The following is a 26263-nucleotide window of genomic DNA, read 5'->3' on the forward strand; positions in this document are numbered from 1 at the left end:
CTGAGATTGTGACCAGAGCTGAAGTCAGACACTTAAGCAGCTGAGCCACCCAGGCACCCCTGCATAGGCATTTTTTAAAAGTGGAACTTCAGGGGAGTTAGTAATATTATCGAGGGCAAACAAGTAAGAAACAGATCTCCTAAATTTAGGACTATTGAACTTTCTGCTGACTCCTAACAACTGTTCAAATATAATGTATGAATTAGTGTTTGCAGAAGAACTACCATACCAGCACTTAATCATGTGATGATAAATGTTTTGGAAACTGTAATGGACAGGATAGGATACGTTATGCCACAGTAACAAATTCCTTCAAATCTCAGAAGCTTGTAACAGCAAAGGATGTTTTCTCCTCATCGGGAACAGCGGGGTGGGCAACCAACCCCTCTGGTTGTCCTCATTCCAAGCCCCAGACTGATGGCCGGTCATCATGGTGGAGGGAAATGGGCATGGAAAACCACATGCTGACTCTAAAACGTCTGGCTGGAAGTAACACGAGTTGGGTCCACTTGTGTTCCACTGGCCAAAGCAAATTCTATGGCCAAACCTGCTGTTAATGGGGTGGGGAAATATGGCCCTGTCCTAGAGAGTGCTAATGCCTATGAACACAGGACACTTCCCATATTTCAAATGAACTTTCGTTCTAATTCTATGTCCCTAGATCCCACAACACTTGGCCTTGAGAATGAACAATTCATAAGGCTCTGATGTCACTCAGGAATTCGACATAACCCATGACTGATGTAGGAAAATGTTTCTCTGCAAGAACACTAGTTGTGCGAAACTCCCCTAAAGAATGGCATGCGTGGTCTCCTGATTTGGGAAAATGCTACATCCAGCTTCTCCCTTGTAACTTGGCAGTAGGTGGTAGTATGTTCAAGTTTCTAAGAAGTCCTGCCAAAAGCTTCCCAAATCTATTTCATCATGGAGCTTTTCATTTTCTTTTTTTTAATAACTTTGTTCTGCATGATTCCTATTGGCATCCCACAGCACTATTGTGGCCTGACTACCCCTCGGGCCAGGTTGCTCCAGTGAACCTGGGTTTGGGGTCAGGTCTCCAGGGTTTAGGTCCACTTCTTTCCCCAAATAGCAAGGAGAACTTGGTACATTATTCATCATTCTCTTTTAATTTCCACATTTGTTATGCAGCAATAATATTATTAGCCTGTAAGCCTCTAGTGAGATCGTTAATGTGAAAACATCCTGAATGATGTGTGTTGAATCCTGAATACATAGTGTGTTATGAATGCAAGGACCCAGCCTTGGACAAACACTTTAAGATCTGTCTTTATCCGAGTCCCGACTTCTTTCTGCACTGCTCGCGAGCCCATGGCTTTGGGCCCATGTCAAAATAGGGATAAACAGATACAGGTGCTTGATCTGAGCTGCCGTTGGGCTCCGCAGCCGGGCTGTAAGCATGGAGCTCTCCTCCTGGCAAGGGTTAACAGATGTGAGCCGGCCGTGAAATAACATACAGGAAAGTACTTTATAAACGATGAAGTGCCATACAGATTCATCAGTTTATGAGTGATACATTCCCCCTTACATTAGTCCTTTTTAAGATTTTGTTAAATGGTAAGATGCCTTTCAAATGCTACATTTATTTTCAGGTCCAATAAAGAGTTGGACATTTTGAAACTTCGCATGGACGCAAGTGCAGGCATATTCTCATTCATTCATTTATTCTCGCAACAAGCGTATATTAAGGGGCAATCTCTATGTATCTATTTTATATACCTGGTTTTATCTCCCTCTAAATTTTAAATGGGTTATAAATACCCACAAGGTGCAATACAAGATAAATAACTGGGTGAACAGGGGGAAAAACCTTAATTAGGGACGGAAGAGATGAAACAGCCCAGAAGCTATTCCGTGCCAAATACAGATTCCGTGAGGTCCTGCCCTGCTCTTTTAGCCTTTAGGACACAAGCTTGATGTTGAGCTCTCAAGGCCAATACAAAGACTAAAACACACTCCACTACAGATGTCCTTCGAGAAAAGCTAGAAAGTGAGTGATGATTTGCTGTATTCCGAGTTTTAACTGTTGACAACGCTTTTAAATTTGTTCCCCAACTGCAGGCTAAAGAAGATATTTGTGAAAGCTGAGTCTAGCCTACAGCTTTCAAGTTTGCAATCTCAAATGCGTTCGCTGAGGGAGGGTGGCTTTCATTCAAGGAGAGGCGAGGAGGCTGGGGTCACTGTAAAAGGGACACAGTGCAGAATCTGGGGGATGGACATGCTATGGGCTGTGTCCCCCTCAAATTCACATGTGAAGCACTGATCCCCAGGATGCCTGTTTTTGGAGAATGGGCTTTCAGGAGGTAATTCAAGTTAAATGAGGTCATAAGGGTAGAGTCCTACTGCAATGGGATTGGTGGCCTTTTAAGAAGAGGAAGGTCACCATCCATGTGTAGGCATCAAAGAAAGGCCATTTGAGGACAGAAAGGGGAGGAGGCCGTCAACAAACCAGGAAGAACATGATTACCAGACTCCTGATCTAGAACTTCCAGCTTCCAGAACAGTGAGAGCATCTATTTTGATTGTTCAAGCCAGCCAATCTAATGCACTCTGTTACGACAGCCGGAGGCCACTAATGCGGGGAGCTCCAATTTCCTGACCCCTGTCACCCCTGTCCTGCTGACGTCAGGACAGCCACACTAAGGACACGTTTACCTCTTCAGTCTTCTCCAGATAGGTTTTGTCAGGAAATGAAGAGAGGAAAAGGCTTAGGAGGAGTCTTCAATTTGAAGGCTGGGATCCTGGATGAAGTGAACCAGGGCTGGTCAAGATGAGCGGCAACAAGCCCCTGGATTCTAGAAGACACAAAGCATTAAGTTAAGGCTCATGTCCCTAACACATCTGCTGCTGAAGGTGTATTCTGCAGTTGGCATAAACTTTAAGAACCTTAGTTTTGGGGTAATAATAGCCTTTAAGGAGCCCAGTTTTCAGTCATGTCCTTCACATGGTTTCAAGGGAGCAACGGAGATTCTGTAAGTGATCTGTGAAAAGGTGTGATCTGAGAGAGATATCTGCCAGAGAGAAAAGCAATGGTACTTCTGTAATTGCTGATGGGAAGGCTTAGGGCTTCAGCCTCCCTCCTTCTATTTGGATCTCCCCAAGTGGGTATAAAGGAAAGTCATTGGACCCTCTGACGGGGACTATGTCTCTTTTTGTGAGTAACGTCACCTGATTCTTAAGCGACTTGGAGAGCACAATACACTAGCAGCTCAGTTTGTGCTTTTGGGACTAAGTCCTTCGGAGAGTGGCAGAAGAGTTATTATCAGATGAGTTCCATTGAGGACACAATTAGAATTTGATAATGAATGACTATCAGTCCATGCAAAATAAAGATATCATTCAGTGGGGTGCCTGGGGGGCTCAGTGGGTTAAATCCTCTGCCTTCGCCTCAGGTCATGATCCCAGGGTCCTGGGATTGAGCCCTGCATCGGGCTCTCTGCTCCACAGGGAGCCTGCTTCCTCCCGTCTCTCTCTCTGTCTGCCTCTCTGCCTACTTGTGATCTCTCCGTCAAATAAATAAAATCTTTAAAAAAATATATCATTCAGGAGGCTTCTAACATATTTTCCCATTGTATGACTGGACTTTTCATACTTAAATGAACTTACCCCAACCTACACTCCACGATCGTCTCCTTCCTCTCTCCGCCCTTCACTTCCGGCTAGTCACGTGGCTTTTCAGATATACCTACAAATGTCACCAAACGTGTTCCTGATATGTAGGAGACAGCATGTCATCGTATTTAAAATCATGAACTCCGGAGCTAGGCTTGTGGGTTCAAAGCCCAGCGATGACAGTTACTCTGAGCAAGTTACTTAATATCTTTGTGGCTTAATTTCTTGATCTGCAAGATGGAGATGGCATTAATAGGGCTTACCTCACAAGGAGGCTGTGAAGATAAAATGAGTGAACACGTTAAACTTTTGGAACATTGCCCAGTGGATAAGCCTTTCGTGCTTATTAAATAAAATGCCTCTCTTGGTATGCACCTTTCTTTCTGCTTAGATGCTCATCCTCCACTCTGTCAGCCCCCACCCTATTCCTATGGCTTTTTTTTAAAAAGCAGATTTATTGAGGCATAATTGACATGCAAATATTGGAAGTTTTGACATATGTGTGCATTCATGAACACATCACTGTAATCAAGGTAATGAACAGCTCCATCACCCCCTAAAGGTTTCTCATGCCCCTTATAATTCCTTTCTTCTCTCCTGCACTTCCTTCCCCTGCAACTGCTAGTCTTCTTTCTGTCTCTAAACATTCATTTGAATTATCTAGAGTTTTATAAAAATGTAATCGTAACATAGAGCCTTTGGTGTCTGGCTTCTTTCACTTAGCGAAATGTTTTTGAGCTTCAGCTATGTTGTACTATGTATCAGTAGTTAGTTCTTCTTAATTGCTAAGCACTATTCCATTGAATGGATATACCACAACTTATCAATTACCTGTTGACGGACACTGGGATTTTGTCTACTTTTAACAATTGCTTTTCTAATGCCTTGAGCAGGGTCTGACACAGAGTAACTACTCAATAAATAATTTTTAAAAATGAACAAAATAATGTCCTTCTGGTGTGCTTCAGCTTGCCCTTGAAGCTCGAGTTATCATCAAAATGAATATTATACAACCATGATACGCTATGGTTTCAAAGAATATTTGATCAAATGTAACAAAGCAGATTGCTGATAAGATAGGAGGCAAAAAAGGCAAAGCCTCAGAGTGCATAAAAACAGAGTATAGGGGCGCCTGGGTGGCTCAGTGGGTTAAGCCGCTGCCTTCGGCTCAGGTCATGATCCCAGGTCCTGGGTTCGAGCCCCGCGTCGGGCTTTCTGCTCAGCAGGGAGCCTGCTTCCTCCTCTCTCTCTGCCTGCCTCTCTGCTTGTGATTTCTCTCTGTCAAATAAATAAATAAAATCTTAAAAAAAAACCAAAACAGAGTATACATGGAGAAGGATTCCAGTAAGAAAGGATGAAGAGGTCTTTGACTTTACATTTAATGCTTTCCTTATTTTCCAGATTTTTCACAACAAAGAGATGAAATGTTTCTATTTTCAAAAGTATAATTATAACTCATTTAAATGTTCCTTCCTCCATGAATGCTTTGCCATCTCTCCCGGGCAGTATCAATTATTTCTTCTGTAAAGGCAACAAATCTCAACGGCCTATAAGATCTTCTCACTCCTGGGTCTGTGGGTTGGCTTCAGGCTAGGGTTGACTGGGCTGCTCTTATTCTTGGCCTATGACCTTCTCATGGCGTGGCCTTTTCCTAGGACCTTCTCATGACATGGCCTTGTCCTGGAAGAAGTGAGTGCAAACACGTGATACCTCTCAGAGCTGAGGTTCAGAACTGTCCCGTTGTCCTTCCCGTTGACATACCATGGCCAAAATGAGACACACTGCCAAGTTCACATCAGTGGGGCTGAGAGTAATCCATCCCATGAAGATGAGAAGGGATGGGAGACTAAGAACTTGCTGAACAGTAATTTCATCTGCCATGCAATAGGGGACAAAACACTGCTTTCAGGGTCTTTTGAACCCAGCTTTGGAAGTGGACTTGACTACTTAAGAGCCATGTGCTTCACCCCTTTTGTGATCTGGGGCTAATAAAATTGCCTGGAAGAGAGCGGTGGTGAGCTTTCAGTGTGGTGAGTGGAGGTGGCCACAGAGGTGCACTCGCCAGAGCTCCTTCTGGACAACCCATTGTGAGGAACCTGTTTCGCAACACTGGCTGCTGCCCTCTGGGTCCGCCATCCGCGTGCACTGAGGCCATGCTCCTCTTAGGCTGCAGGCTGCCAGCAATGAAGCACAGCCAAGAAACTCTTCTGGGCCCATGGCTGGAGGATGGGGGATGCCTGAGAGAGGACACTTGGACTTGAAGATGGCCTATCAATCCAGAAACATTCCTGCCTGGACCACAATGCCCCCTGAGGCTCTTCCTCCTCAATCCCCCTCCTCCCCTTCTGTGCACCAGACCCACATTGCTGTGGGGGAGGCCCCCTGCCTGCTTCTGATTCCTCCCCTTTGTCCTGCACAGGGACTCTCCCCAGGATGGCTCCTGCACACGCACATTCACTCCTCATTTCGTCTTGCCCTTTGCTTCTTGGTGGCTCCAGACTGAGATGCTATCCAGCACCCAAGGACAAGTAGGAAGTCAAGACATTTTGTTTCTCAGTGACTGTTTCTTCCGCTTACTGTCAAGATCTTTGGCGTGGATCTCCTCTACAGCCACACTCACCTACTTCAGATAGTTGTGTTTTAACTGTGGGAAAACACGTAGGACGGAAAATCTGCAATTTTAACCATTTTTCAGGGTAAATTCAGGAACACCAATTACCTTCATGAAGTTTCACAACCATCCCTGTCAGCAGTTTCTAAAACTTTTCCATCACCCCAGAGATGCAAACCATGAAGCGCTAACTCCCCACATCCCCTCCCCCAGTCCCTGGAAACCTCTCCTCTACTTCGAGTCTCAGAGAGCTGCTTTTATGACCTATCCCCCCACTTAACTGAGCTTGGAGAGAGGAATTTAAGCCTACAACAAGTGTTTGTATCGTACGTGGCGTACTGAATCTTGACTGCAGTGGAATGAGAAATATAAACAGGCATGGTTCCCACAGCTCTCTTCACTTGAACGTGATTTTGGTTGACTTTACCAGCTCTCAACGTCTTTGCTTCATAGTAAAACTTGGAAACAGGAAAGCGAGGATGTGATGCTCATTACAGTTGGAAGTTCTAGGTCTCATCTTTCCCCCTTGCATCCTCCTCCTCCCCTCAACTGCATTTTCTAGAAACTCTGACACCCAGCTGTTTAAGTATAATAGACAAAATAGTCAAGCAAATAGTCAAATAGTCAAAGTAGTTCAACAGATAATTCTGGGACAAAGACCTAGAAGACGACAAAGCCTCCTCTTCCCGTCAGCATGGAAAAGATAGCACGATATGCTGTAGAGGTTTCTTCCAGAAGGGTCTTTCTTTGACCTGGCATTTGACCTTGTTTCTGCTCAAATGAAATGAACTGGCTGGTACCTTTGAGTAGAAATGTGCATAGGCCCTCCTAAAAGGACCCTGGATCACTTCAGAGTAAAAGCACAACAGTTACCTTCTGAGAAAATCAACAGTGCAGCAGCTAGAACACGTTCAGATTTAGACTCTGCACAGCTGGGTTCCCAGGCCTGATGAAGGGATCAGGGAGCAAGCATTGGGAAGGACCGCCATGGAGAGCCAGCCTGGAGTCGGGGGCATTGAGGTCAATCACTACCTCCAACTGGCTGGGGGGGGGGGATTTGGAGTTACCTTTCTGACAAGGTAACAATTTAGAGTAGAGTTCCTCAACCTGGGCACTATTGGTATTTGGGGCTGGGCCTTTGTGGGTGATGGGAGCTGTCAGGTGCATTGTAGGACATTTCAGGCAGCAGCCCAGACTGCCATTGTCCAGCTGCCAGTGTCCCTCCATTTGCCCAAGTGAGGACAACCACAAGTGTCCTCTAGACACTGTCAAAGGTCCCAGGGGGGTGGGCGATGGGACAAAACCACACCTGGCAGAGCATAACTTAGATAAAAATGGCCATGAATGAATCTTACCATTGCATTCTGTGTTTCTGCATTATGAATGTGGACATACTGTTTTTCCAGGTGTTTCTCTTAAAGCTTTTCTGTTTGGATTTCTGTGCCAGAATGAGGAAACGGAAGGCATGCTTTTGAGGATCTCTTATTCTATCATATCCTTCCTTCTTACTCACACCTGCTTGGGTTTTTTTTCTTTCTTTCCTTCCTCTTCTTACCGAGAAATAACTATTGTTTTACAGAATTGATTGAGGCTTGGCAGTTTACTCTATTTTCCTACTGCACTAACTCAATAAATAGATACTTTTCCATAACAAGTAACAAAAAATACTTTTTGACAGGTGGTTTATACTAGCCGGACATCATTTAAAAGAGCACTTCAAGGGCTTTCGTTTGACGAAGCATCACAAGAAACACTTCCTTTTTGGAGCTTCACAAAAGTTCTAAAGGGGTATTAAATCCTCTTTCAGGCAAGGGGCTGTTACATGGAAGCCCCCATGTAACAGGACTCTCTGTGGCTTGAGGGAAAAGCAGTAACTCTCTCCATAAGCATTCTCTTGGCCCAAGCCCACCAGGGAGCTAAAGTGTAATTAATGTTTGTAAAACATTTTTGAGATGGAAAACACTATTAAGTCAGACCACTGCTACGAAAAGTGTTATTTTCAAAACCTCACCGACATGCTAGCATCTGTCTTAACTAGTCCTGAGGCAGGCCGTAAAGGCTAGAAGTACCAAGGGGTGACAGAGATGGGGGTCCTAACAGGACTCCCGGCGCCAGGCAAGGAGGTGCTTGAGATAATGATACATTCCTCGCTGGCACGCTGACTACAGTCCTGCTCTCCAGAGCAGTCTTGAGCAACTAATTATTTATGCGAGTGAATAATGGAAATGCTTCTCTTCATTTTATACCTCGGATGTTGCTGAAACAAATCAAGAGTTTCCAACCCAGGGTGCGAATCAGGAGGCAGAACGAGCCAGCTGGTGACAGTGAGTCTGCTAAGAGATTCAAACAGTAAGGGACACGGTCAGAGGCCATAAGGGACCCAGGGATGTCCCAAACATGGGGCTACAAGGCTCAGCAGTCTTGGTGACATCCCCTCGGGGCATGGCCCTCTTCCCAGTCAGAGGTGGAAAGGCAGGGAGTGGGCACCCATTTTACTGCCGTGGACGGGGCAGAGATTCCAAGTATCTCAGGGGCTTGGGATTCATAGAACCCAAAGGCAAAGCAAAGCTGAAGATGTATCCCTTCCTCTGAGCTAACCTGGTTTGGGTGGCAGAATGACCTAGAACCTGGCCCCTGCTTCAGCTTCTGCAGCCTGGCGCACTCGTGTTGCACGCCATCTGTGCGGCCAAGTACTGGGCCTTGGGACACTGAGCACAGCAGGATGGAGGTACGCCTCTGAGCTGGATCATGCTAAAATGCCTCAGGAGGAATGTGGAAGCTGCTGGAACACCTAACAAGGACCTCTACCAGATTGTAGCATCTTGCCCCTCCCTCCCTATCCAAACCAGTTCCAACCACAGGAGTAAGTGTGCCCCAAGTGGCCACTCCCTGGGGGCTGGAGACATGTCCGACTACTTTCAAACTATGAGATCCTTAACAGATGGCATGCACGATGAGAGGGGTACTTGAATAAACTTGTAAAAATTGGAATTTGTTTGCAATTCTGTTCTCACGTGCTAAAAGTAAACACTTGGATGTATTTTATCCTTTAATGCTTTGGGGGGAGAGAGTTGTGGACACATTCCGTGCAGTCTGATCACTGATCTTTCATTCTGGTGCCGGTAATAAGTGGGAGCCACTGGACTGTAAATTTGAGAGTCCTTCACCAGATACCAGTTCGCGGTCCTGTGGAATTGCATAAATTGGGCAAAGACACACAAATTAGGTAACTTTGTTTTCTTTCAAAGAGCACCCACTGCATTTCAAATGCAAGCCAAGCCCCTCCCCACGCTGTACAAGGCCTTGCACAGTCTAGCCCTTGCACACTCTTGGGCTGCTCTCCCCTCTCACGCACAGCCCGCCGTCCACATTGCCTCTGTCCTTTCCACACGTCTGCTTGCATTTGCTACTCCTGAATGCCCGCACCCCTCCCATCTTCCCAACTGGTTCTTTCTTTTCATTGTTTTAGCTCTCTTCAGAGAGGACTTCCCTGACCACTCAAAAAGTCCCGTTCCCCAAATAGTATCACCTTACCTTGTTTTTATAGCACCTACTACTCTGATTAAAGTTCATATTCACTTGTATATTATTATATCCAGGGTGTCCATTTAATGTATTGTCCAAACTGAGCCATCCTTGAGCGTAAGAGCCATTAATAATTATGCTGGGACAACGAAATGCTGAACTAACAGGGCCCCCAGATGTATGAATCACTGGAATTGTCGCATGCCAGGAAATGGAATCTTCCTTAGGGCATGGATGTTGTCTGGCTTTTTCACTGTTGATCCCTGGGCCGGGGAAGTGCCCCTACCACTGGTGTTGAATGAAGGACTTCTATGTGCATGGATTTACATGGTTAATTTTGCCTGGTCATTTTTGTAATTTTCTAGATATTAAAATACGTGCATATATATTTACAATTTTAAGAGAAAGAAATCTTCCCCAAATTATATCAACTGTATGGTAACTATGTAAGATGTAGTAATATGGATGTTGACTGATAAACACAAAATTTTCCTTGGTTCTGTATGTGTTTTAATGGCGGTATAATGGTTGAGTTTTTCCTTCTTCAACCTCTTATCTCTGTGACAATACGGTCTGTAAAATTTTCAAACTAAAAGAAAAAAAATGGGAAGACAGAAGAATGTTTCCTTAAACAGCACATTGGATCCTGAGCTGGATCTCCAGCTTTTGGCTTACCTGTTTTATGAATTCCAAGCTCCTGAAACACATCTGTCCCGAACCATGGGGGCCCGCTGCAATCCAGGCCAGTAAAATGGTGGTCCACTCCTTGCCCGTCTACATGCTTACTTACTTCCAGTCACAGTTAAGTGGACTGCTGCATTGGATGGCAGAACCGGAGTCACACTCACAGCCGTGTGGCAGGAAGTCTGGGAAACGGGTTTTTAGCATTCTTGCTTTCAGACACTAGAAGAAAAAATGTTGGTTGGATGGGCTGATCCACAATCATCCAAACTCTTCAGAAGCATTCATTTACTTAAAAAAATACTGAGTGCCTGCTATAGACATGGCCTGGGGTGAAGGCATCTTGTCAAGTTTGTTCATCCTCATTTAATTTTCTTTCTCCATCACTTTCGTCATCTACTGTTGCAGATTAAACCCTTTACTTCTCTTTTCCTACGGAATTATACCTACTGGGTCTTGCTCTGACATTATGTCCGATGGTGTTGAAATGCAGAGAACAGTGGCTGCAAATGGGCCCCAGAACGATGATATCAGAGGAGGACAGAAGTTCACAGGGATCGCACTTGGCTGAACTGAAATTCAGACTTGGTCGCTTCCCTTCCTGGGAGGCATTTGTGGCTAGGGGTTTGGGACAGAGACCCGGGGCCAAAGAGAGTTTTATACTGAATATATGAACAAAAAAATCAAAGTGTATGTTGAATAATCTGGCCAATTGGAAGTGCATTTCCTGAGCTATATTGATTCGAACAAGCACTTCCCTGATTTTTTTTTTTAAAGATTTTTATTTATTTATTTGACAGACAAAGATCACAAGTAGACAGAGAGTCAGGCAGAGAGAGAGGAGGAAGCAGGCTCCCTGCTGAACAGAGAGCCCGACACGGGTCTCGATCCCAGGACCCTGAGATCATGACCCGAGCCGAAGGCAGAGGCTTAACCCACTGAGTCACCCAGGCACCCCATGCCTTACTGATTTTTAATTCATCTCAGTTTTTCAAATTGAGAAACCAGGATACTAGAAAGGGCACATCACAACTAGATAGCTGTGTGACCTTGATGAACCTCTCTGTACTCAGGGCTCTCTCACTCATGGTGGTGTTGGGCTAAATGATCATTAAATTCTTATTCAGCTCTCATTTCCTATGTGTCAATGATATAAGCTAAATAAATTAATAATTGAATATTTAGATAAGAGATATTCAAGTTCCCCATTAATCTCTATCATGTTTCACCTATTTTCCTAACATATTAACTACTGCCTATTCATATCAGGAAAGGGAGAGTACAGATGTTTTTTGCCCACAGTATGTACACCCGTATTCTTCTTCCTTGGTTCCCCTAACCCTTTAATTAAGAATTGGGTTTTTAGGCCACTTTTCTTTAGGAATAACCACATTTCATATGAAGTCTGTCGGTATTGATGGCTCCAAGATATTAACACATTTCATAAACGTGGGCCCAAGATTCCTGGTGCAAATGTCATTAGGGAGAAATTAAATTGATATAAGAAAATATGATCATGAATAATATTTAATAGTCATTGAACATTAAAATTCTTTTAACAAATTATATAGGTAATCAAAAAGAAACATTCTATTTCTTTCATTTCCATAGACAGCAATGTTGATAGAGATGCCATCGTCTCTTCACTGGATATGTGCAGAATCCTACTACAGTCATTAGTGTTGTTAGGAACACCATCATCTCTTCTCAGAATATCTAAAACACCTGAAGAGAAATATTATGTTGTAGATATATGACATCTTACCTGGATACCTGCAGAATCTCATGGTAATTAATATGGTTAAGGACACACCACTCCTTGTCTAGACTAAAATATTCCAAGGCCACTTGCATGGTAAGGGATAGATTAGCTCTTACCTAGATACATGTAAAACTCCAAAGTCAGCCCTATAGTTACATAGTCATCATCTGCCTGCGAATGGGTAAAAGCCCCACGGTCACAAATATATTCAGACAAATACCATCTCCGATCTGAGTATCTAGCAAGGTGCAGGATCAAGATCGTGGTAGGGACACATCATCCCTTGCTTAGAAAACTGCAAAATCCCTGATTAGGGACACCAACAACTCTTACCTGGACATCTACAGATTTCCAAGAAAAATACCTTAGTTAGAGATACCATCATAGTGTGACAGGATATCTGCAAAATTTCCCTGATCACTGCCTACAACTTACAAATACTTGCAAATAAACATGGTCACTAGGTTGGCTTCAGAAGACCAACACGGTCTACCTGGATATGTGCAGAGTCTCATGAGCTCTAACTCTGGTATAAACACCATTATCTTGTACTTAGTGCAAACAAAATTTTGCCTACAATACCACACAGAGGTTCTCAACAATCTCTTAACTGGAGAGAACGGTGGAGAACGGTGTTTAATGATAATGCCCAAAGCCGGACACCTGAAAATCGAATGAGCACTGCACACCTAAAATGAACCGTAAAATGTATCCAGATACCTGAAAAATCTAGCGAGAAGACCTTGGATAGAGACACTTTTCTCCTCCTGAGTGGGTAGCTGCAAAAACACAAATCAAGAGATGATGGTTCAAATAACAATAGTATTCATTCATTCATTGCATTTTTTTACTAGCATTTTATTTCCTTACTAGCACAAGTTCAATTTATTCATTCATATGGAGTACATTTTTCTCATTTTATGCATTTCGAGCAAGACTTTTTTCCACAGGCAGCTATTAGAAACTAAAAATATTATTATATGACTTGAGTGGGTCATTTTTCCCTGGGATTGTTTTTGAATCCCCTTATAATATTTTTAAATTTTAATTCCAGTAAACATACAGTGTTCTACTAGTTTCAGGTGTACAATACGGCAATTTGACAATTTCATACATCACCCGGTGCTCATCACGACCATAGTATTTAATCTGGGATTTTCCTGGTATATTTTCTTGAAGGCCTTCCATCATCTTTTGAGTGTATTCTATAAAAACTCATGGTAAAAACTGCGTTAGGAATACATGTATTATCTGAACATCTGAAAAATCCCATCAAATTCATGAAGTCTATCAAATCTACCTAGAAACTTGTGGAAGTTCAAGGTCAACCCCCTAGTTAGAGACACAACAGTCTTGACAAGATAACTGTAAGAAGCCAGCTCAAGAAAGAGGAGATGAGCAAAATGCTAACTTACCTGGACACTTATGTAATCTCTGATTATCACTGATGTTCTACAAACATTATATCTAAACTTTAAAATAATAAGGGCTAATGCTTACTAGCATCGATTGACAATATCATTTCTTACCTGAATACCCGCAAAAAACCAGCAGCACGAGGTTAGGAATACCATCCGTACTTACTCAGCTATCCAAATGTTAGATGGCCTAGCGCATGGAAAAGGCTATCATCGTCACTTACTTGGATTCAAACAAAATCCCTTTAACGATCATTATGAGGATTACCATGGTATCTTACCAGTAACCTGAAGAACACATTTTGGCAGATGTGTTAGACACACCTTTATTACCTGGACCCTGATAATAACCTTGTCACCAGCGTCACTGCAGGACTCTCTGAATCTTTTTTTTTTTTCTAAAGATTTTATTTATTTGTCAGAGAGAGAGAGAGAGAGCGCGTGCACGAGCACAAGCAGAGAGAGTGGCAGGCAGGAGGAGAAGCAGGCTCCCCATTGAGCAAGGAGCCAATGTGGGGCTCGATCCCAGGACCCTGGGATCATGACCTGAGGCAAAAGCAGACACTTAAATGACTCAACCATCCAGGCATCCCACGACTCATTAAATCTACCTAGAATCACAGACAGGCCTACCTCGCTGTCAGAAATGCCATCACCTCTTGAATGTTCTCCTGTAAGAAAGCAAAAACACACACACAAACACAAAAACAACAAAAATAAACCCAAACCACACTACTAACAGTAATTACATAGATATTTGCAAACTGCTCAACAACTTTTTTTCTAAAATATAAAGCAGTAGGATAACACAGTTTCTACAACTGGTAAAACATGATCATTTCTTACCTAAAAACCTAGCAAAAAGAAAAAGAAAAACCCATGGTCAAACAAGAACGAACATCCCTTATGTCAGTATGTGACGACTGGATGGTCTGTGATGTGATGAAGGTGCGTACCATCGCTTACCTGGATACCAGAAATGTCACCTGTTAATAACCATTAGGTTCATCATGAGCTTAGCACATGAACCTAAAAAACACATTATGATATATGTATAAAAGAATACAACTTGTTCTACCAGGACATCTCCTAAAAATCTTTATCATTTTCATCATTGAAAAACATTAACTATACCAGAATCTTTGTATACTCCAAGGTCAAGATCACAGTCAGGCGAGACAACATTTCCTAACAAGACACTGGCAAAATTCCCATGGTCACTACTGTGGTAGGAAACATCATCCTAATGGCCTAGCTATGATATTACTCTAACATTCAGAGATAAACAAAAATTTTCTTTAAAACATAGAAAATGAAAACACATGGTTTCTATATGGGCAAGGGATCTATATCATTTCTTACCTGAATGCCCCTGAAGAAATCATGGTATCAATGTTCGGGCCACCGCCAACACTTAGCAAATTCCCTGGAGACTGGATGGCCTGTCCTGTGGTTTAGGCCCACAGCCTCCCTTAGCTGCATACCAGCAACATCCCTGCCCCCATTAATGACCCGTATTAGGTTCACTGTGATCTCTTGACAGGAATCTGAAAAAAAATGTTATAAAACATGAGTTTAAGGACACAACTTTCTACCAGGACACCTGCAAATAACCTTGGTCACTTCATCATGATGACACATGTCAACTCTGGATACTTACAGTACTCCCAGGTCAACACCAATGTCAGAAAACCATCATTTCCTGACTGCACACCTGTACAAAATCATATGGGTAGTACTGCGGCGGGGAAAACCATGACAAATACCTACATACCTATGATCTCTTAACATGTATGGTGTTAAACATAAATTTTATCTAAAATGTAAAAAGTAAAAATGCATAGTCTCTAGAATTGGTAAGGATTTTTATTTCTTACCTGAATCCCTGTAACAAAATCATGATAACAAGAAGTGTCAGCACACGTTACCAACTTACCTAAACATTTGTGGTTTCAGCCTAGCATATCACTTACCTCGATACAAGCAATGTCCCGCAGCCCCATTCATGGCTATGGCTAGGCTCAGGGGATCTCTCCATGTGTGCTGGAAAACGTGTTGTGGTTTATGTGTTTGGTACACGTCTCATTCTCCCTGTGCACTTGCAAATCCCCTTGTCACTTGTACCATTTGTACCATTTGGGGACCCATTTGTACCATTTGGGGACCATGGGGACCATGAACATTACCTGGACACTCCCAGAACACGGAGGTTAAACTCCAGTAAGGTTTACCTTCCTCTCTTGGGGGCACACCTGCAAATATCTCACAGTAATAATGCAGTTACAACAATATAATAAAGAAGCTGGATGTTTACCATTTGTCTGCCACTGTGAGTGAGAAATACACTTTATCACCGTACAAGAGAACAATAAAAACTCCTACTTGGCTGGTAGTAGGAGGGTCCAATTAATGGAACTTGTACTTGCTCAAAACGAGGGAAGTAGGAGTCTGGAGCAAGGACGTCTATAATGAGTTCACATTACACCACGCATATACGGTGCACTGTCAAGGCCTGAGAGGGATATCTGCAAAAATGTATGCTAGCCGAGGTGTTAGAGCCACTGTAATCACTCACCTCTGTGTATGAAGATCATGTGACCTGTGCCATGGTGTAGACCCACGTAATCACTTACTCCAGCATCTGATATGAGCACGACATTAACTATCAGTGACAGGCTCACAGTGAGGTCTTCACATGAACCTGGAAACAAATAGCGGAAAATGTGCTTGGTCCACAGCTCATTCTAGTGGGACACCAGCAAAATCCTCGGTCAACTGTATCATCTGCAGTTCATCAGTGTTACCTGGATACCTGCAGGACACTGACATTTTATCCTAATGAGAGATACCTTCCTCTCCCGAAGGGCTACCTGCAAAACTGCCCTGGGCAGTAACGTGGTGAGGGATAGTATGAGGAATGAGCAGGTCTTTGCCTATCCACCACCCGGGGTGTAGGAAACATACAATCTCGGAACAAGAAACCAATAAAGTCTCATACTTACTAGAACTAGTTGGGTCAATTTCTGAGCTGCGAAGATGTCAAAAACACAGTTAACACAGTGCTGAAAGCCACATTCACATATGAAAATCAAGCAGCTCTCTAAGGCGGTAATGCCGCATATTCTCATACCGGTGTACCAGGAAAGGCCTTCACGGGGACACTTGTGAAACCACTAGGTGACACGGTGTCTGGGAAACCACACTCAATCACTCAGATATCTGAAGATCAGATGGTCTGTACTGAGTTAAGACCCACTTTATCACTGATTTGGTTACCAGTAAGGTCCTGTTAAGGACCATTGTCAGGTTCACTGTGATCTCATGACTGCTGGAACCTGAGGACATGACGGACAAGTGTGTTGAAGGACAAAACATGTTTTATCTACAAAAATTTAAAAAAAAAATCCTGCAAATAATCTTGATCACCTCCATTGCTGCAGGAACCACCAAGACTCCTGGAATCCTCGCAGAGTTTAAAGGTAAACACCAGTGTTAGAGAAACCTCATTGTAAGTACCATGGTATGGAACAGAGGAGTAAGTTACTGGAATACCCACCTATCCCTCAGTTGCTACTAAGGTTATATATACAGTATATCTAAACTCTAAAATAATAAAGACTTATTGGTTATGTTGGGAAAGACTTATTATGTTGGGAAAACATAACTGAGTAACTGCAAAAGAAAAAAAAAAACCCACCATGGTAACACAAATGTTAAGAACCCCACTGACTCTAAGATCTGAAGATCGGTGGTCTGTAGGGAGCTTGGGGCAGAGAGCATTACTTACCTGATTCAAGCAATGTCCCTTTAATGATCATTAGGAGGTTCACCGTGATCTCTTGACAGGAACCTGGAAAACACTTTGTAGCAAATACGTCTATAGTCACACTTTCTACAGCTGGACCCCCCAAAAAACCTTGTTCACTGCCATCACTGCAGAACTCATCAGCTCTCCCTGGAAACTTGAAGTACCCTAAGATCTGTGCCATTGTTAGAGACGTCCTCATCTCTTGACTGCTCTCCTGAAAAATACCAAGGTTATTCCTGTAACTCAGAGCTTAGTCGTAATTATGTGGATATCTGTAAATTGCTCAACAATCACATGGTCAAACATAATTCTCTCTAACATGTAAAACAGTAGGATAATATGGTCGCTAGAATTTATAAGGTTTCTATAATTTCTTACCTGACTACCTGCAAAAGAGTCATGATAATAAGAAACGTGAGAAACACATCACCTATGTAAATATCTGATTAAATATTAATTAATATCAATTAATATCTGACTATTAAACACAGATACTAAATATCTGTAGGCCCAAGCATCACCCACCTCCATACAACAATGTCCAATGTTAACTACCATTGATAGGTTTACCATTAATGTGTTGACGTGAACTTGAAAAACATACAGTAATAAATGTCTTATTTCACTTCCACACCTTCAAAGTCCCTTGTCACTTGTATCATTTTGGGATCCATCCACAGTACCTGGATACTTGCAGAACGCCAAGGTCAAACCTTAAGAAGAGACACCTTCCTCTCTTGGAAGGGTGCCTGCAACCCCTTTGTCAGTAACACCTTAAAGGACGATATAATAAGTACATGAAAACCTGCATAACCATCTTTCATTAGTATTAATACATGTTATTTAATGAAGAATAGACAAATCTCACTCTTAATAGTATTACTAGGGACAAGTTAATTTCTTAACTATATGATGACAAAAACTAGGTGAATGTAAGTGTCTCAGAAACATTCATTTTATAGATCCTAAGATTGAGAATGTCTCTAATTCTCAACATCTGTCACAACATCTCCTACCCATACACTGGGGAGGCAAAGGCCTTAACAGGATGCCTGCAAAAAACATGGTAACACTGTGTTGAGAGACCCCATCCTCACTTCCCTAGATAGGTGAAGATCAAACGATCTGTACTTACATACCTGCTTACTATCGAGGTCCAACGCACAACTGTGGTGAGGTTCACTATGACATCATGGCTTCTGGAACCTTTCAAAAACAAGTGTTTAGGGGCTAAATGACAGTTTGTTCAACTTGAATCAAAAACGAAACAAAAAAAGGTACCAGCCAATCATGTTATAGTCACATCATTAAGGGAACCACCAACACTACCAGGTTCTTTCAGAACTTCAACGTCAACGTCAGTGTTAGAGACGGACCACCTCCAAGCACCTGTAGAAGTCTCCTGGTCAAAAGCACGGTGTGGAACAGGAGGATGACTTAGTGCACACCTTCATATCCTTCGGTCATCGCTCAGGTTAAGCACACTGATAGGTAAACTCTCAAAAACATTAGGGATATCCTTGGGACAATAGCATTTCTTCACTGAATCCCTGCATAAAAACAGAAAAGTTAGGCACACTGTCCATCCTTCCTTACATAAATGAAGACCAGACTGCGTTTAGGGTGCCAGAGGCCCACGTCATTACTTACCGAGACACAAGCAAAGTCTTATTATTGATCATTAGGATATTTACCATGACTTCTGATAAGAACTTGACAAACACCTGTAAAAAAGGTATCTGCCGGGACACCTTTGCTGCCAGGTGCCTGCGAGTAGCCTTCCTCACTACCATCGCTGCAGGACCCAACATCTAACTCCACCTGGATTCCCTCAGTGCTCCAAAGTCTATGCCATTGTCAGAAACACCATCGTCTCTTCCCTGCTCACCTGCAGAGGGACCCTGGTTACTGTTGTGCTACACAATTCCATCGTCATTATGTGCAGGCCCACAAGTGTCTCCTGGTTAAAAATAAATTTTCTCAAAAATATAAAACAGTAGGATAACATGACTTCTAGAACTGACAAAAACACTATCATTACTTACCTGAAAAGCTGAACTAAATCACATAGTAGAGCAAGTTTAGTCCTTCATTATCACTTAACTAGGTATGTGAATGTCAGTTGGTCTCATGTGTGAAGATAAACAACATCGCTCATCTGGATACCAGCAATGTCCCCCGTTAACCATTAATTTCACCTTGATCTCTTGACAGGAATCTGAAAAGCACACGATATATGTGTAAAAAAATAGAACCTGTAGCAAGACACCTCAAATTAACTGCCTTATGAGAACATCAGCTCCATCTGAATATCTACAGTACTCCAAGGTCAAGACTATTATCAGATATGACATTTCATTATGAGACACCTGCAGAATTTCCATGGCTACTGCTAGGGTTAAGAAGATTATGGTAATTACCTGAATGTGGCAATCTCTCATTACTCACTGGGATAACATAAAAGTTTCTCTAAAATGTAAAAAGAAAAAAAAAGCACATGGTTTCTAGAACTGATAAGGACTATCATTTCCTACCTGAATACCTTCAAAGAAAAATGGTAACAACTGATTACAAATGTAATCACCTAGCCAGCTATATGGAGAGCAGAAGGCCTGGGCAAGGCCCACATCATCACTTACCTGCACACCAGGAACATTCCTGGTGATGAGCAGTGTTAGGTTTACCATGACTTCTTAACTGGAAAGACGCTGTGAATGTGTGTTTAAAGGACATAACTTTTTCCTATCAGGAAGCCTACAAATAACATTCACTTCATCATTACGAGACACATCAGCTCTACAGGATTACTTAAAATAATCCAAAGTTAATACAGATAAAACGGTCATACTATGATTGGTCACCTCTAAGTATCCTATGGAGAATACTATCACAGGGAGTATCATAATAAAGACCTGTGTACATGCAGTCCCTCAACACTCATAGGGTTAAAAATGAACATTTCCAGAAATATAGAAAAGTGGAGAAATACGGTCTCTGGAGCTGGTGAGGACTCCATCATTCCTTACCTCACACCTTCAAAAAAAAATTCATGGTAACGAGGAATGTAAGGACGCTCATCACTTACCTAGGTACCTGAAGGCCAGATGGCATATGCTGTGGTTTCAACCCACAGGATCACTTACCCCCATACCAGCAGTGTCCCACACTATCCCTGATAAACTCACTGTGAGGTCTTGATATTAACCTGAAAATACACACCGTGGAACATGTTTTTGGTACAGGAATGATTCTACTTCCACTCTTGCAAATTCCCCTGGTCACGTGTATCATTTCAGGACCCATGGGGACTACCTGGATACTTTGATTTGCAGAACTCCAAGGTCAAACCCTGGGAAGGGACATCTACTTCTCTTGAAAGGATACCTGAAAAAAATTCCCAAGGTCAAGAACACAATGATGGTATAAGACAAATTATTTGGATTAGATACTATCTCTAAAGAAGATTAAGAAAAATCTAATTTTTATTAGTATTATTAGGATCAAATTAATGTCTTCATTGTACACATGCCAAAACAAGATAAATATGAGTCTTGAACATTAATTACATAGCTATCTGAAAGTAAAAATGTCTCTAGTAGGTTAATGTCACATAGATATTCCAGCAAAGAGCAGAACAAGATACATGCAAACAAACAGGTAACACAAGTATTACAGACATCATCCTCACCTGCTTCATGCTAAAAATCAGATTCACTTTATCATGTACCTGGTCAAGGGCAAGGTTCTGTTAACAAACATTGTTAGGCTGACTATGTTTTCTTGAAAGGAAACTGAAGAAACACACAGGAAAAGTGTGTTTAAGGACACGACTTCTACCAGAACACCTGCTAATAATCCTTTTCACTTTCATTATTACGGAACACATAACACACTGATTCTACCCTGACACTTGCATTAATTCAGGTCAACACCTTGGTCAGAAGAAAGCCATCGTGTCTTAACTGGATTCCTGCAAAAACACTGTAGTCACGACTGGGGTAGGAACTTGACAATTACAGATATGGTCAACTCTCAACACTCACAGGGTTAAACATGTTCTTTCTAAAATGTAAAAAGTGTAAAGTCATGGTCACTAGATTTGGTAAGGACTATCATTTCTTACCTGGATACCTGCAACGAAATCATAGTAACGAGAGGTATTAGACACCATCCCTTACCGACATTACATACAGGATCAGATGGTCTGCGCTGTGGGTCATCCTCACTTACCTCCATACCTGCTGTGCGCTTCCTGTACTGTGACTGATGTTTTAACATGAACCTGAAAACACAGCATAGAAAACTTGTTCCACCCACATTTTATTCGACCTGGGTAACTGCAAGTTCTCTTGGTCAGCGCATTATTTTGTGGCCCCTTCCACATTACTGGGCAATATGTAGAACTCAAAAGGTTAAATTGTAGTTAGATTTACCTTCATCTCTTGAGGAGATACCTGCAAAGATACCACAGTCATTATCACAAATCTGGAACATATGATAAATTACCTGGATAACGGACTACATAGGTCCATTGGTATGGGCGTATAAGCACATGTTATCTCTGAACAAGGAGACAGTAAAAGCTCAGGCTAGTATTGTCAGGGACAAATTGATTTCTGAACAGTTTATATGCCAAGAAGATTAATATAAAGGCCTAGGAAACATTAATTGCTTATATATCTGAAGATAAGAAATCTCTAATAATTTATTGTCACATCATCTCATATTTTTATACTAGCAAAGAACTTAATGGGATCCCAGCAAAAAGCATAGTAACACTGTGTTAGGGACACCATCCTCACTCACCTAAATATCCAAAGGTCAGCTGGATCTATGTTTTGGTAAAACCAGTCTATCACATACCTGGTTACTGGCAAGGTCCCGTCAAGGACCGTCATTTGTTTCACTGTGATGTCATAATGGCTGGAACCTTAAAAAATACAACAAGTGTGTTGAAGGACACAACTTACTTTACCTGGGGGGAAAAAAAGATACAAATAATTTTGGTTACTGCCATTATTGGAAACCATTATCACTACCTGGATATTGGCAGAACTTCAAGATTAACACCATTATGAGAGACATCGCCTTCTTGAGTATCTGTAGGGATCTCATGGACAATGATGTGGGGTGGAACAGTAGGGTAACTTACCTAGACACCTGTATCTGCCTCCATCACTACTAAGTTTAAATGCCCATTGAATAGAAACTTTATAGTACTAAGGGCTAATGGTCACGACTAATATCTATTGGAACAGTATCATTTCTTAACTGGACACATACAGAAAAACATGCTATCGCAAATGTTAGGACCATCCACACTAATCTAAGTATTTGAAGATCAGATTGTAAGGTGCTTTAGGCTCATATCATCACTTACCTGGATGCAACCAAAGTTCTGTTAACAGTCATCGTGAGGCTTACTATGATTTCTTGACCGCAACCTGAAAATCACATTATGACAAAGGTCACTACAGACACACTTTTCCTCTCAGGTCCCTGCAAATAACCTTGTTCAGTTCCATCATTGCAGGACCCATCAGCTCTACCTGGATTTTGCAGTGCTCCACCACCTACACCACTGTTAGAAACACCACCATCTCTTGAATGGTTATCAGCAAAAATACCATAGTTTCTAGTGTGATGGACAGCTCCATGATCATTACAGGAACACCCGCAAATTGATCAACACTCACATGGTTAAACAGACATTTTCTCTAAAATAGCTACCAGTAGGATAACATGATTGTTAGAATGGGTTAAAACATTATCATTTCTCACCAGCACACCTTAAAAGAATCACATGGTAAAAAAAGCTAAGGCAATCAACATCTTACACATTACTTACACACACACACACACACATAGATCAGAGGGTCTGATGTGATAAAGATATACACCACCACTTACCTGGATATAAGAAATGTCCCCCATTAATGACCACTGTTAAGTGCTTCATGATCTTGAAGAAACCTGACAAAATAATATGATGATATATGTGTAAAGGGATATGACTTGCTGTAACCAGAACACCTGCAAAGAACTTTGGTCACTTCCACTATTAGGAGAACGTCAACTCTACCTCAATGCTTGCAGTACTCCAAGGTCAAGGCCATTGTGGTTAGGTAAGACAATATTTCTTTAGAGGACACCTGCAAAATTCCCATGGTTACTACCAAGGTTGGGAACATCATGATAAATATCTGGATATGGCAATCCCCCAACACTCACAGGGTTAAACAACTTACCTTTTCTAAAATACAAAAAGTAAAAACTCAACATTTCCAGAATTGGTAAGGACTATCAATTCCAACCTGAATATCTGCAAAGAAATCATGATAACAACTCTTAGACACACCATAATCACTTACCTATTTGGAGATCGGATGGCTTGTGCCATGGTAGGGCCACAGCCTCCCTTACCTGCATACCAGCAAAGTCTCTGCCCCCATGAATGACCTATGCTAAGTTCACCGTGAGGTCTTGACTGGAACCTGGAAAACACATCATGAAATTTGTGTTAATGGAAGCAACTTTTTCTGCCATGATACCTGCAAATAACATTGTTCACTTCATCATTATGGAACAAAGTAACTCTAGCTGGGTACTTGACATTAAAAATTAGCACCAATGTCAGAAAACCACCAGTGTTTGGACACTTCTCAATATCATATAGATAGTACTATGGAGGGAAATATAACAGAAATACTTACATATATGTAATCCCTCAACACTCACAGTGTTCAACATAGACTTCCCTGGAATAAAAAAGTGAAAACTCCTGTTTTCTAGAGTTGGGCAAACCATCATTTCTTTCCTAAACACGTGCCAAAAAAATCATGGTAACAGGAAGTGTGAGGACACATAATCACTTACGCACGTGTGTGAAAATCTAATGGTCCGTGCTGGGGACGCAGGCCCACATCATCACTTACCTCGCACCACCAATGTCCTCCATCAACTACCATGAAGAGACTCACCATGACATCCTGAAATGTATTGAGAAAACACACTGTGGAAAATGTTCCTGTTTACATCTCATTTAAACCATACACCTGCAAATTCCCTGGCCATTTGTATTGTTTTGGGATCCATCAGCACTACCTGGGTACTTGCAGAGCTCCAAGCTTGAAGCTTGAAAGAGACTGGTTCCCCTTGGAAGGGATCCCTACAAAAAAGCCAGGGTCAATAATGCCGTGATGGACAACAGGACACATTACTGGGTATCGGCATATCCTTCCATCACCACTGGTTTTGAAAACACAGTAGCTCCAAACAAGGACACAACTCTCATTCTTACCAGTATTAGAGAAACACGTTAATTTCTTAACAGAATACATGCCCAAACAATGTCAACATAGAATCATCAACATATTAATGCACAGGTATCTAAAAATCCGAATGTCTCTAGTAAGCTAATGTCACATTATCATATACCTGTGTACTAGGAAAGATCTTAAGAGGATATCTGCGGATAAACACAGTAACACAAGTGTTAGGGACACCATTCTCATTTACCTAGACATTGAAGATTAGATCAGTCTGTATGGTAAGACCCACGGTAGCACTCACCTGGTTACTAGTAAGGATCTGTTACCAACCACGGTGAGGTTCACTGTGTTCTCCTGACAAGAACCTGAAAACGCACAAGCAACGATGTGTTTGAAATGCAAATTATTCCATGGGGAAACCTAAACATAACCTTTTCACTCCCATTTCCATGGAACACATCAATTCTACCTAGCGACTTCCATTACTCAGGGCAACACCGTTGTCAGGAGACGCCATCATTCTTGACTGGACACCTGCCAGATTCTGTGGTTACAACCAGGTGTGAGCTCCATAACGATCACCTGTACAAGTGTAATCCCCTAATGCTAACAGGGTTCTACATTATCTCTAAATATAAAAGTGAAAATTCACTGTTTTTATTACTGGTAAGTGCGACATCATCTCTTACCTCAACACCTGCAAAAACATAATGGTGACAAGAAATTGTATCATCACTTACCTAGCTATGTGGAGATGAGATGACCTGTCCTGTGCTTTAGGACCCCAGCCTCTCCTATCTGTGTCCTGCCATAAAGCTCCCTGCTAATGCCCATGGCTGGGTTCATCGTGATGTCTTGACAGGAAGCTGAAAAACACACTGTGGCAAATGTGTTTGGTATGAGTTCATTCTAACAGACAGCTGCGAACTCTCCTGGTCCTTTGTGTTACCTCAGGACCCATCAACGAGGCCTGAATATACTTGCGAAACTCCAAGGTCAGCCCCAAGTAAGAGCAATCTTCCTCGCCTGAAGGAGTGCCTGCAGAAATCCTGTGGTTGGTGACACAGTGATAGACAATACGATAAAGGACCTGGGAATGTGAAAGTTCCCCAATCAGTCTGAAACCATCTCTAAACAGTCATAAATTCTCAGTCATACTAATTGTTAGGGACAACTTAATTGCTTAACTGCATACAGGCCTCTCACCAGGTTACTATTAGAGCCTGAACAATATCATTCATCACACAGATTTCTGAAAGTAATGTTTCCTGGAGTTAATGTCACAGCATCTGAGACCTGGTTACTAGGAGAACCTTAATAGTTTATCTGCAGAAAGATGGTAATACAAATGTGAGAGACCTCATTCTCACTTGCCTTGATCATCTGAGGATGAGATGCTCTTACCCATAGGTAAAACTCTCTTTAGCACTTAACTGGTTCCTGACAAGATTTTGCTAATAACCATTATTCTGTTCGGAGTGATCCTAAAAAAGAGGGACAGCGAATGTGTATAAGGCAACAACTCATCCTGGCAGGGTATCTATAGGTAATTTTGGT

The 26263-nt window shown here is 42.1% G+C and overlaps 3 long non-coding RNA genes across 3 annotated transcripts; all 3 read right to left on the reverse strand.

Moving 5' to 3' along the window:
- Window positions 1-6376: 6376 nt before the first annotated feature.
- Window positions 6377-21146, reverse strand: LOC125092215 (uncharacterized). The gene is made up of 5 exons (XR_007124847.1): window positions 21124-21146; window positions 20748-20819; window positions 19481-20640; window positions 19356-19395; window positions 6377-6386 (listed from the first exon to the last, which is right to left on the reverse strand). It is a non-coding gene; the product is annotated as an uncharacterized LOC125092215 (long non-coding RNA).
- On the reverse strand, window positions 11993-14080 carry LOC125092214 (uncharacterized). The gene is made up of 3 exons (XR_007124846.1): window positions 13324-14080; window positions 12930-12988; window positions 11993-12172 (listed from the first exon to the last, which is right to left on the reverse strand). It is a non-coding gene; the product is annotated as an uncharacterized LOC125092214 (long non-coding RNA).
- Window position 21147: 1 nt separating the features above from the next.
- LOC125092213 (uncharacterized) lies at window positions 21148-25353 on the reverse strand. Its single transcript, XR_007124845.1, has 6 exons — window positions 25008-25353; window positions 24873-24903; window positions 24540-24603; window positions 24149-24424; window positions 22985-23929; window positions 21148-22879 (listed from the first exon to the last, which is right to left on the reverse strand). It is a non-coding gene; the product is annotated as an uncharacterized LOC125092213 (long non-coding RNA).
- Between the last annotated feature and the right edge of the window lie 910 nt (window positions 25354-26263).

The sequence above is a fragment of the Lutra lutra genome, chromosome X (assembly GCF_902655055.1).
Source record: "Lutra lutra chromosome X, mLutLut1.2, whole genome shotgun sequence".
In the NCBI taxonomy this organism is placed as follows: Eukaryota; Metazoa; Chordata; class Mammalia; order Carnivora; family Mustelidae; genus Lutra; species Lutra lutra.